This window comes from Miscanthus floridulus, chromosome 8 (assembly GCF_019320115.1).
Source record: "Miscanthus floridulus cultivar M001 chromosome 8, ASM1932011v1, whole genome shotgun sequence".
Classification (NCBI taxonomy): Eukaryota; Viridiplantae; Streptophyta; class Magnoliopsida; order Poales; family Poaceae; genus Miscanthus; species Miscanthus floridulus.
In genome coordinates this window covers 26064144-26074893 of record NC_089587.1, presented here as the reverse complement: position 1 = coordinate 26074893, position 10750 = coordinate 26064144, and positions in this window count along the sequence as shown.

Sequence of the window (10750 nt, the reverse complement as noted above, 5' to 3'; positions counted from 1 at the left end):
GCCTTGGAGCTAGTGTCCTGCATACGAAGCCTTCATGCCTTCAGTCAAACGGAGCAATCCAAACCTTTGCTCTATCGTGCTCAACCATTCATCCGCTTGTAAGGGTTCTTCTGCCTCACGAAAGATAGGAGGCTTTGTGTCCATGAAGTCCTTAAAGCTGCTGTACTGGTTCGGCTCGGGTCCCTAGCGGACATGCCGATCCTCACGGTTAGCCATCTGGCGCATAGCCTCAGCTAGCATGCGCTGACTTTCCACGACTGTCTGCATTAGCTCAGCTGGTGTGGGCGGTGGAGGAGGTGGTTGTTCCTCATCTCCCATGCTACGACCGCGACGAAGGTTATAAGCCATCTGCAAAAGGTATAGCCAATGAGCACTGACGATGTGGAAATTTTTGTAGATGAATTATATAATTATGCCAAACTGATTTCATTGGAGAGAATGCATTTCTATAATCGACAGAGGCACAATCGTTCATCACAATCACACAACTCATCAAGCGCATCAATTGACACATAAATGCGATGAACTTAACCAACAACGAGATCCATAGACCGCAAAGACGAAATTCAGCAAAAGCTCACATACGTGGAGCACAACACGTTTGATAGGTTACATCCAAGTCATAGTGGTTCCAAACTTACATCAAGGTAACATAGGGTTCGATATTACATCCCAACGATTAACTCGATACAAAGCTACTGGTTCATGCATGAGGATCAACAAAAGACTAGATCTAGCACATTAGCTAAGTAGTAAGCTAAACTACGCATCGTCCTCGGAGTCAGTGTCGAAGATCTCTCCTCCATCTTCATCACTAGCAGGCTCTAACTCCTCATCTTCCTCCTCATCAGGTGGAACGTCCTCAGGTCCATTGACCTCCATGTCATCATCACCTTCAGCCATGATGACACCAGAACCCATCTCATCCTCATCATCAGGTGGCAGGAGAGGGTGAAGCTGATTGTGTAACAGGTGAACCTCCTCATGGAGATTGTCATTGTACTCCTCGGCAACTGCCAACTGCTGCTCTAGCTCCATCTGTCACGCTCTCAACACATTCTCTTCGTGCCAGGCTTCATTCCGTTGGTTCATCACGTGAATCAACATGCGTTCACAGTTGCGGTGAGCAACTGTCAACCTCTGAACCTCAAGGGTCTCTTGGTCCCTTTCCTGTGTTACTTGCTTCAAACGGTGCTGAGCCGCATTCCTCTCAGCAGTCACCCGGGCCAGCTCTGTCCTCAGCCTTTCCTCCTCAGTAGGCTCAGGACGGGGCTCATGAGGAGCTAAACGGTGACGAGGCACCCTACCTCCAGCGGACTTGCGAGCAGTGAGTTTCGTGCGCGCCATCTGTAGCAAAAAGTTACAACGTAAGAGGAGAATCATTTAAGGGATACGAAATTTAATTAGTCGGGACATTCAAATTTTAAGGGAGGGAATAATGCAGAATGCCATGTATGCTTGAACATAATGCATGCACGATCCGTACGTCTTCACAAACCTAGAAAAATTTAAAGGCTAGCGAAATATACGGTGGCATACATACGTTCTCTCGTATACGGTAGCTAGTTGATCTACAACGATACGTTGTTAGTGTACCTGCAGAAAATTTCATTTCAGTCCAATAATTTCCCCAAAAGGCATGTAAAGTAAGCAGTAAACTAAATACTTTCATACATACATCCCCTGATGTATATACTCTAGTATCACAGCTACCCGTCAGAGATACCCACAATTAAGTACTCTCATAGATACATGATCGAACATGTAAGTATGCGAGCAACCACAACTACTCTCCCCTAGACCGACGGTTGGACGATCATGCTCTCACAACTCCCACTTACCAAAGCGTAGAGGTATTTTGATCCATACATTACCACCCAAGCGGATGGCATCCATACAATAGCATGCCGTATGGATGACAAAACAGAAACAAGCAGTAACCCCCAAGTTAGTACTTTAATAAGCCACCTAAGAGTCCTTATTTGGGCATAAGGGATATGACCACTGGCAATACTTAGTATTTAATTTAGGATTTTCACAAATACTTTTGTTTTAAATACACAAATGACGTGTTTAGTGTCAAATCTTGCTCTGATGCCAGCTGTAACAGAACTGACCAAATCATAAGAACGTAAGTACAAAAACAATCACCGAAGCGATCAAATTCTTGTACTTAAGCTCCCATAATCCTGGTAGTTCAGAAATCACGAAGGATTTCAACCAACTTTCGACATACAAACCAAGATCGTAGTGATTCAACACAACACATCATCCGTTACAACATTTCACAAGTAGCATTCGGATTACATCCATCAGAGTTGAAATAGAATATTACAAACCAAGTTTGAGTGTGCGGAAGCAACATAGTTTGGTACAAACATCATAGTTTTCAATTACATTGCCAAGTCTGAGTCATGTCCCACAAAAGCATTATCAGGTATGAGAACTAGTAGAGACCGTGCCCAACGGTCTAGTCTTCATCCCCTGCTAGGAGAAGGCAGTACTTGTAGCAACCAAAGTAGAACTGGTCATCTGCAACAGGTGGGAGATAAACCCTGAGTACGAGAAGGTACTCAGCTAGACTTACCCGACAAAAATCAGAAATAAGGGACACCAAGGATCATGCAAGGCTTTTCAGGTGGGCTAGCTTAACACAGTTGCATAAAAGAGCTTGCGATTATAGTAACCAATTTAAACTTAGCATCAAGCTTATCATTATTTACCTGTCCACTAGATTAGCACCTGTACTCAAGCACTCACTTATTAGGAGCAAACAATATTAACCATAGCAGGTATAATAAGGCTGTCATCATCATATCATCATTTCCGAACCATTAAGTTATGAAGTGTATCTACATTGGAGATAAGCCCGTCAAGTTCTCACTAACCGGGAGAGACGGCGACTCGAATCGAATTACAACTCAGCTGAGGGGGTATTCCTAACTCTCACCCTGGCATACTTAGCAAGGGTAGCCGTGGGTTACCTTTGGTACAACTCAGGAACCAAATTCGCGGGTTCGATCAGCGCCAGTGCTCTCAGGGATTACCCTTCTGCCAGGACGATCAGGACTTTTAAATCACCTGCCCTTGGACTCACGCCTATGGCTCCCTTCCGAGGCGTACTTTATACTTATCGACTCCCGGCCTGAGTTGAGCTACTCGGCTTCGCGGTCGGTCATCGGACACGGCCAACTAAGAGAGAGGCATGCGTTCAACATGAACAGGAAAGGCTCCAAGAATCAGTCCTTAAGCGACACAGACGGAGTCACTGCAAACCGGCAAGCCTCCGTCCGGTCTTCATTTCAAATTAAGACTGGTTCTTTTCCACGATAGCAAATATAGCCAACCGTGCCACATGTATCTTCCTATATCTCGCAGGTGACAGGAAATCACCCGACTTCTACCGCGTTTAAGCAGGGCTAAGCACTACACGAGCCTGAGCTACATAGGATTCAGGGTAACAATATCTGGACAAGGAATGGGTAACCAATGCAGCAAGTGTTTGCATCCAACACCTAAACTTAATGCAACAATATATGTAATAATAATACAGTAACTGTATTTCGGAAATTAGGAGGCTTAATATGCTCCGGGGCTTGCCTTTCACAAAGTTGCAAGGACGGTGGTCCGGGCACTCAACGGCGACCTCGTCTGGCACTTCTCCTGAAGGTTGCTCCTCCTGAACCTCCGGTGTCGGCTGCTGCTGCTCGCTCGGTTCCTCGAATTCCAGCAGGGTCACTCCTTCCGGTACACCTATTGCATGCCGATGCACGAGATGAATATCATGGATGCATAAGGAATGACATGATGCTCATGATGAATGAATTACAGTAAATGTTTAACGAAAACATCACTGGACACTCGTTTACCGAGTAAAATGGCTCTATTCAAATCACTTTAAGCATGTATCTAACTTTAACTTGGAGAACAAGATCAACGTACCTAACTTGCATAACCTAAGATAAAGATGCTCATCTTCAGTTAAAGGCCTAACACCTAGGAACATTACCACAAACTTAGAAATAGTAAAGACATACTTAAAATAACAGTTAAAGCTTCATATGCAAACCAGTAGTTACTTAATTCAATCATAACCAGAGTTATATAAATCCAAATGACTTGTATGAGGATATTCTGGAAAGCTTATGAAATTCTCTACAAAACATTTGTAAACACCAAAGCATGATTCTTAAGTTAACTAAATCAAATTCCAGTAAACCTAGAATCTGTCCAGAAATGACAGGGTTACTAACTTAATTATTTAATGATTGTGCAAAAGCATACTTTGATCAAACCAAGTTTACCAACTTGTTTTTCATACCTAAGAAACATCAGAAAGTATAGTGTCAACTTCTAAATAAATTATTTAATATCCTTTTCCAATTTATTTAGTTAATTAGGTGATTTAAGCAATATATAGTAAAACTATTCATAAAAATCTACAAAAATTACAGTAGCTGTCTCATGCTGCACATAGACTACCATAAAAATTTCAAAGCCATTGGGCAAACATAACTTGCTGTATCCAAAATAACAGATGACATGTCTAATTTGAGCATAATTAGGAAACCCTAATGAAAAGTGTCAAGCAATAGATTTCACATTTTTACTAACATCATTCTAGCATAAGAACCTTACTCACCAAATTTTACTTTTACTGGATCTATAGAAAATTTATGAAAATTCACACAAGATCCATCCATTAATAAAAAGAAATTCTATAACTCAAAAACCACACATGAACTAGCTCTGAAATTTTAACCATACCTTCTACTAAGCAAAAATAGATGACCCACAAAATTTCATAATTTTTGGACTACAGAAACTCAAGTTAAAATTCAAACAAGTTTGCAGGCATCTAAAAACACATTTCAAAGTCCTATTTAATTCACCCAAACTTTCTGAAACATGTGCTCATATAATATTTTTATTAAATACTAGACATTACTAGGAACTCAACAAAATTAGAACCATAGCATTTGGATCTACCAACTAGGAAATACATATTTTTGAATCATGCATACAAATCTGTGAAAACAAAAATAAACAAAACAAAATAGAAATCCTAACCGCTACTGGGCCAGCCCAAGAAACGGCGGCCCGCGAAGCGCACTGGCGCGGACCAAGACAACGGCGCAAGCGGCCCAGGCTGGGCTCCCGCCTGAGCTTGGCGACTGACGTGCGGGGCCCGGGCGTCAGCTGACCCCACCCGTCAGCGAGACGAAGACAGGGGAGACGGTTCCGCCGGCGCGGTGATGGGGGAACTCGCTGACGGCGACTCCTCCGGCGAATTGGACAACACCGGCGTGCTCCCTAAGTTCCCACGCGTCGATTGACCTACAAATCTGAAGCTCTAGCGGTCCTTAGGTGCTCCGGCCACGGAGCTCGGCGACTCGGCCATGGCGCACGGCGGCGCTCGGCCGTGTCCCGGCGCGGCTGGACCAGCATTGGTGGTAGCATTTATACCCAAGCAGCTACTCGTGATGGAGAAGGCTAAACGCGAGCTAAGAATGGAGGAGGGGAACGGTGCTGTGCTGGCCACGGTGAGGTCACCGGCACGGCCATGGAGCAGCGGTGTCAGAAAGGTCACAGCGACCTTACCCAAGTCTAATTGACGCAGCTGTGAGGTGGAGGAGGTGGAGTAGGTCATGGCGCAACTGCTAACGAACAGGGCAACGCGCTTTCATGGTGGCGAGCGAGCGGGGCGAAGGCGGAGCAATGGCGGACGGCTACGCTCTCTTGCAGCGCACGGTGGGAGGCGAGGAATGCGAAATGGGAAGGGCGAGTGCGTTCGGGCAGGCGTGAGGTGGCTTCAAGGCGCGGCTACGACGCCAGGATGCGCACGGCGCGTGGCCAGCGCGAGCAGGAGTCCGGCGACGAGTGGCGGACACACGGCGTCTGTTTTCTGAACCGGTCGGCCACGGCAGTACTGAAGGTTTTCTGAAAAACGCGATTCAGTGCTAAAGCCGACGCCTGACAGCGCGTATTCGACGATGATTTACTCCTAATCCGTGACGAGTTAGTGGAAGAATTGAACATCAAAGTTGTAGACCTATCTTCCCTCTACAAATTCTTTTCAATGACCAACACCTAACACGCCATGGATCCGAAGTTACATGAAGCCAAAGTGAGCTCGATGCAACTGAAATGCAGTTAAGACTTAGCATATTTTTCAGTGTTGAAATCAGCATGTATTTCTGACTTGTGGGCCATGTTTGAGCATGTTCTAGCCATTTTCATGAGATGATCATAAAACAACTTTTGTTCCTTAATAAATTAGCTACAACTTTTGTAAAGAGTGTACAGCCATGCAAAGCTTCCAAGTTGGTCTTTTGAATCAGTCAAACAGTGTCACTCTAAGGGTCATTAAAAGTCAAACCTCTCCTAAAGGGCAATTTGGTCATTTTGGTCCACATGAACAATGTCCAAACAATTACCCTAAGTGTAGTTAAGGTGTATTAGACCATGATCAACCACTTTACAAAGTTGTTATACCACTTCTAATGATCACATGTGATACAGCAATTAAAACAAGCAATTCATTCATATGTTTCAATACAATGTTTCACATGTTGCATGACCTGGTTGTTATCCTATACTTGTCACATTACTACCATTTTGCCATGCTTCAAGATGTGAGAAATTTATGTTGCATTCACAGATTACACCAATACTATTCACAACAATCAAGCAGGAAACATACACAGTTGCAAATGTTGCATATGCATGTTTTAGTAACAATGGCAATGATGACATAGATGATGCATATGTTTATGAAATGAAATGCAATTAGTGGAAGCCTAAACACCTAGGGTGTTACAGTTATAATCTGTGTCATAGTGATAGCCTTATGGAATCTCAATCTGTTGGGTCCTTTGCTAGCTCGCTGCTTGAAGTCTCTGATTATAGACATAAGGATCTATATCTCTACGGATCCTTTGAATTGATGGTGCTATTTTTTGAGTCGACGATGGTATGTGGCCTAATGTGCCAAAATTGATCACCTGATTCTGACCTTGCCCCGTCGGCTGTTGCACATGCTATATTGATGGTCCAGGATTGTATTGTATCTGATTCGTAGTAGTACCTGGAGTTTGTTTAGATGAACCTTGAAGTGTCTGGATGTCACCATTATCAGCTGGTGCTGCTTCTTGATGGCTGGTACCGACTTGATTAGTCCCTTGAGTCGATGGATCTAGAATGTTGTAACAAGTCAATCCAACCTGACCAACTAGAATTCCATGAATCGCCTCTTTCATGGCGTTGTGAAATGCGTCAACGAAAGCTTCATTACGGCTTGATATCGCATCACGAACAGATTTGTCTATGGCTTCTATAAAGAAATGTCTGTCTTCAGCTTCGATTGTATCTGTTTGCCAGTGTAGTAGAACTCTTGGTAGTGGAAATTTCTAAATAATTGTGTTGTCACGTGTTTTCGTATAGGACAACAAACACTTCTTCTAAAATTCTTCTGTAGCTTTGCTGATGGTATCCTTATCTTCATCAGGTAGGTCTTCATAATGTACCATAAGGATGTTGTCGTTGTTGTGAGCCGCCATGACGATTGTGGGGTCCCACCGGGCATGCCAGAAACATGTGTCGATACAGAATTTTCATCTTCGTGCCAAGGACACACGCAGCAAGCTGGAAGGGTCCGCTCGATAGAGCAGATCCGCCTAGCTTCAGCGCAAGGGTGGTCGATCCTGCACAATCCTCCCGAGACGTGCCAGTCAATTTGACCCTGTAATTGACAAGGAGTGAAAGCTCATCAGTAATTAAGGGCGGAACGTGCCGGTGTTGCCAAACAGTTCCGAATGTGCGGCTCTGAGAGCCGATATGAGAGGAGATCGACTAAATAGTCGATTCCGGCATATTCATAAGAATAAATCGATTAAAGCTCATGGAGTTGTATAAGAAGAATCGGTTATCATTCAAGATAAATATTATTTAAGCAAATATTAATCAATGGCAATAAGATATCAATGATGATCGGTTTATACTGAGCCAGTGATTACAAGTAATCGAACTCCTTTTTATATAAAGAGATAATTCAACACCACTTAACAATTTAATAAAGATAAATCTAATGAACATGTTAGATCTCATCCATCGCCATGACCAGTGGGGCATGAGGTAGAATCATGCAGGCCGTAGTAACAACAATAGACTCGATGACCCTAACTCATTACTAATATTAGTGGGGCATGAGGTAGAATCATGTAGGTCGTAATACAATAATAAGATCATGGGGCTAACATATCTTTCAACTTATCTCTACTTCAATGATCTCGTAATGTAAACTGTTTGTGAAAGCACTCGATATCGGGTAAATAGCCGATTCAGGCATAGCGCATAGTTAAGGTCATGCCTCCTTAGGAATGGGTCTACCAACTAACGATCCCCACTCCATGGTGCCAACAGTGGGGTGAGAGGCAGAATCCCACAGGCCGTGATGGCGGGCCATGGAACAGTTTTTATTAACCAATAGATCTACTCGAGATCAGACATGCCTTAACCACACGCTATGCATGATTAAGATTGATGTGAAACAGCCGATAAAAACATAATTTATCGTTTAAGGTGTAGATTAGATCAACTTTAAATTAGCAAATGATGAGTTAAACAAGATATAAGTCCAATCCAGATCAATCTCAATTGGGCAGAGTGATATTGCTGTAATTAGATAAACGATGAAAGCAATAAGCAATATCGGTAACTTAATGAATCTACCAAAGACTGTCATACTAAGGTAGAGCCGATAACTTGACCTTGATCTAATTCAAGCAGTGGGGTGTGAGACAGAATCACACAGGACATACTTGAATTAGACAAGAGTCGATAACTAGCCTATACTAGAGTCACAGTGGGGGTCGACCGGATCGATGCAGCCATACGAACAGAGGTATAAACCATGACGGTACTTACAGACAAGCAGTGGAGGTCGACCAGATCGATGCAGCCATACTCGCTAAAGAACTCACTGAGATCTACTCTACTACTACTCTAAGGGGTGGCCAGAGCCGAAAAAAGTATTTGACATGTATTTGATTGATTGTTGTTCTTTTACAATAGCTGGGGTTTGGTATTTATACCCAGAGCCTAAAATGAACCCTATTCGAGTACGACTCAATACAATCTTTGGCATAATGAAAACATTCCTAATTTAAGATAACTTAGACTCTAATCTTTCCCTTCTTGTAGAGTCCAGCATGTCTTGTCCCAGCGCCGATCATAGCCTCTGTCGTTATCTGCTGGCGCTATTTGAAGAAAGTCGATTCTAGTGCTGCATCCGAACCAGCTGGTTTTGATCCACACACAATCATTTCCTTACTGACATGATTTTGGGAGCTCTTGAGCTTCTGAGACCCTCCTTCCAAATTCTGGTGTAAACACCTTGATATACTTGCCTTGACTTACAAATGTACCATTCTTCAATTGCTTGATTTGAAGACCAAGTAAGTAACTCAACTCTCCAATCATAGACATCTCAAACTCATTAGCCATCATCTTTCCAAACTCTTCACAAAAGTCTTGATTGGTTGATCCAAATATGATGTCATCAATATATATTTGCAACACAAATAAATCTTTTCCAATCTTCTTTGATAAAAAGAGTGGTGTCAACCTTGCCTATCATGAACCCTTTAGACAGTAGGAAGTCCCTCAATCTCTCATACCATGCTTTAGGTGCTTGCTTCAAGCCATACAATGCCTTCTTCAACTTGTACATATGGTCAGGCTTCTTGTCATCTTTAAAACCGGAAGGTTGCTCAACATATACTTCTTCATTGATGTAACCATTGAGAAATACACTCTTAATATCCATTTGATAGAGCTTGATGTTATGGGCACAAGCATAGGCTAGCAAGATTCTAATTGCTTCCAATCTAGCAACCGGGGCATATGTTTCTCCAAAGTCAAGACCTTCAACTTGTGTATATCCTTATACTACCAATCTTGCTTTGTTCCTTACTACTATCCCATCTTGATCTTGCTTGTTTCTAAAGACCCATTTGATTCCAATTACATTGTGTCCCTTTGGTCTCTCTACTAATTCGCATACTTGATTTCTGGTGAAGTTATTTAATTCTTCATGCATAGCATTCACCCAATCAACATCCTTCAATGCTTCTCTATCTTTTTTTGGTTCAATGGATGACACAAATGAGAAATGTTCACAAAATAAAGCCAATCTTGATCTTGTTTGTACACCTCTTGAAATATCACCAATGATAGTGTCCAATGGATGATCCCTTGCAATATTTATTGGTTGGAGTATTGGAACTTGATTGCTTGTACTTGCTTGATCATTGGGTTGAGATGATGTACTAGTCATTTGATCTTGTTTATTTTCATAAGAGCCACTTGTACTAGCTTGATTTGTATCATCTTGCACATTTGAGTTAGAGAGCACTTGCACTTGATCATCTTCATCATCATTCACTTGCCTAGGCCTCAATTCACCAACATTCATGTTCTTCATGGCATTTGAAAGTTGAATGACTCTAACATCTTCCAAGTTCTCATTCTCTACTTGTGAACCCTTAGTTTTATCAAATTCAACATCATGAACTTCCTCAAGAGTACCACTTTCTAAATTCCAAACTCTATATGCTTTGCTTGTGGTGGAGTAGCCAAGTAGGAATCCTTCATCATATTTCTTGTCAAACTTGCCCAATCTAGTGCCTTTCTTCAAGATATAGCATTTACAACCAAAGATCCAAAAATATGCAATGTTGGACTTTCTACC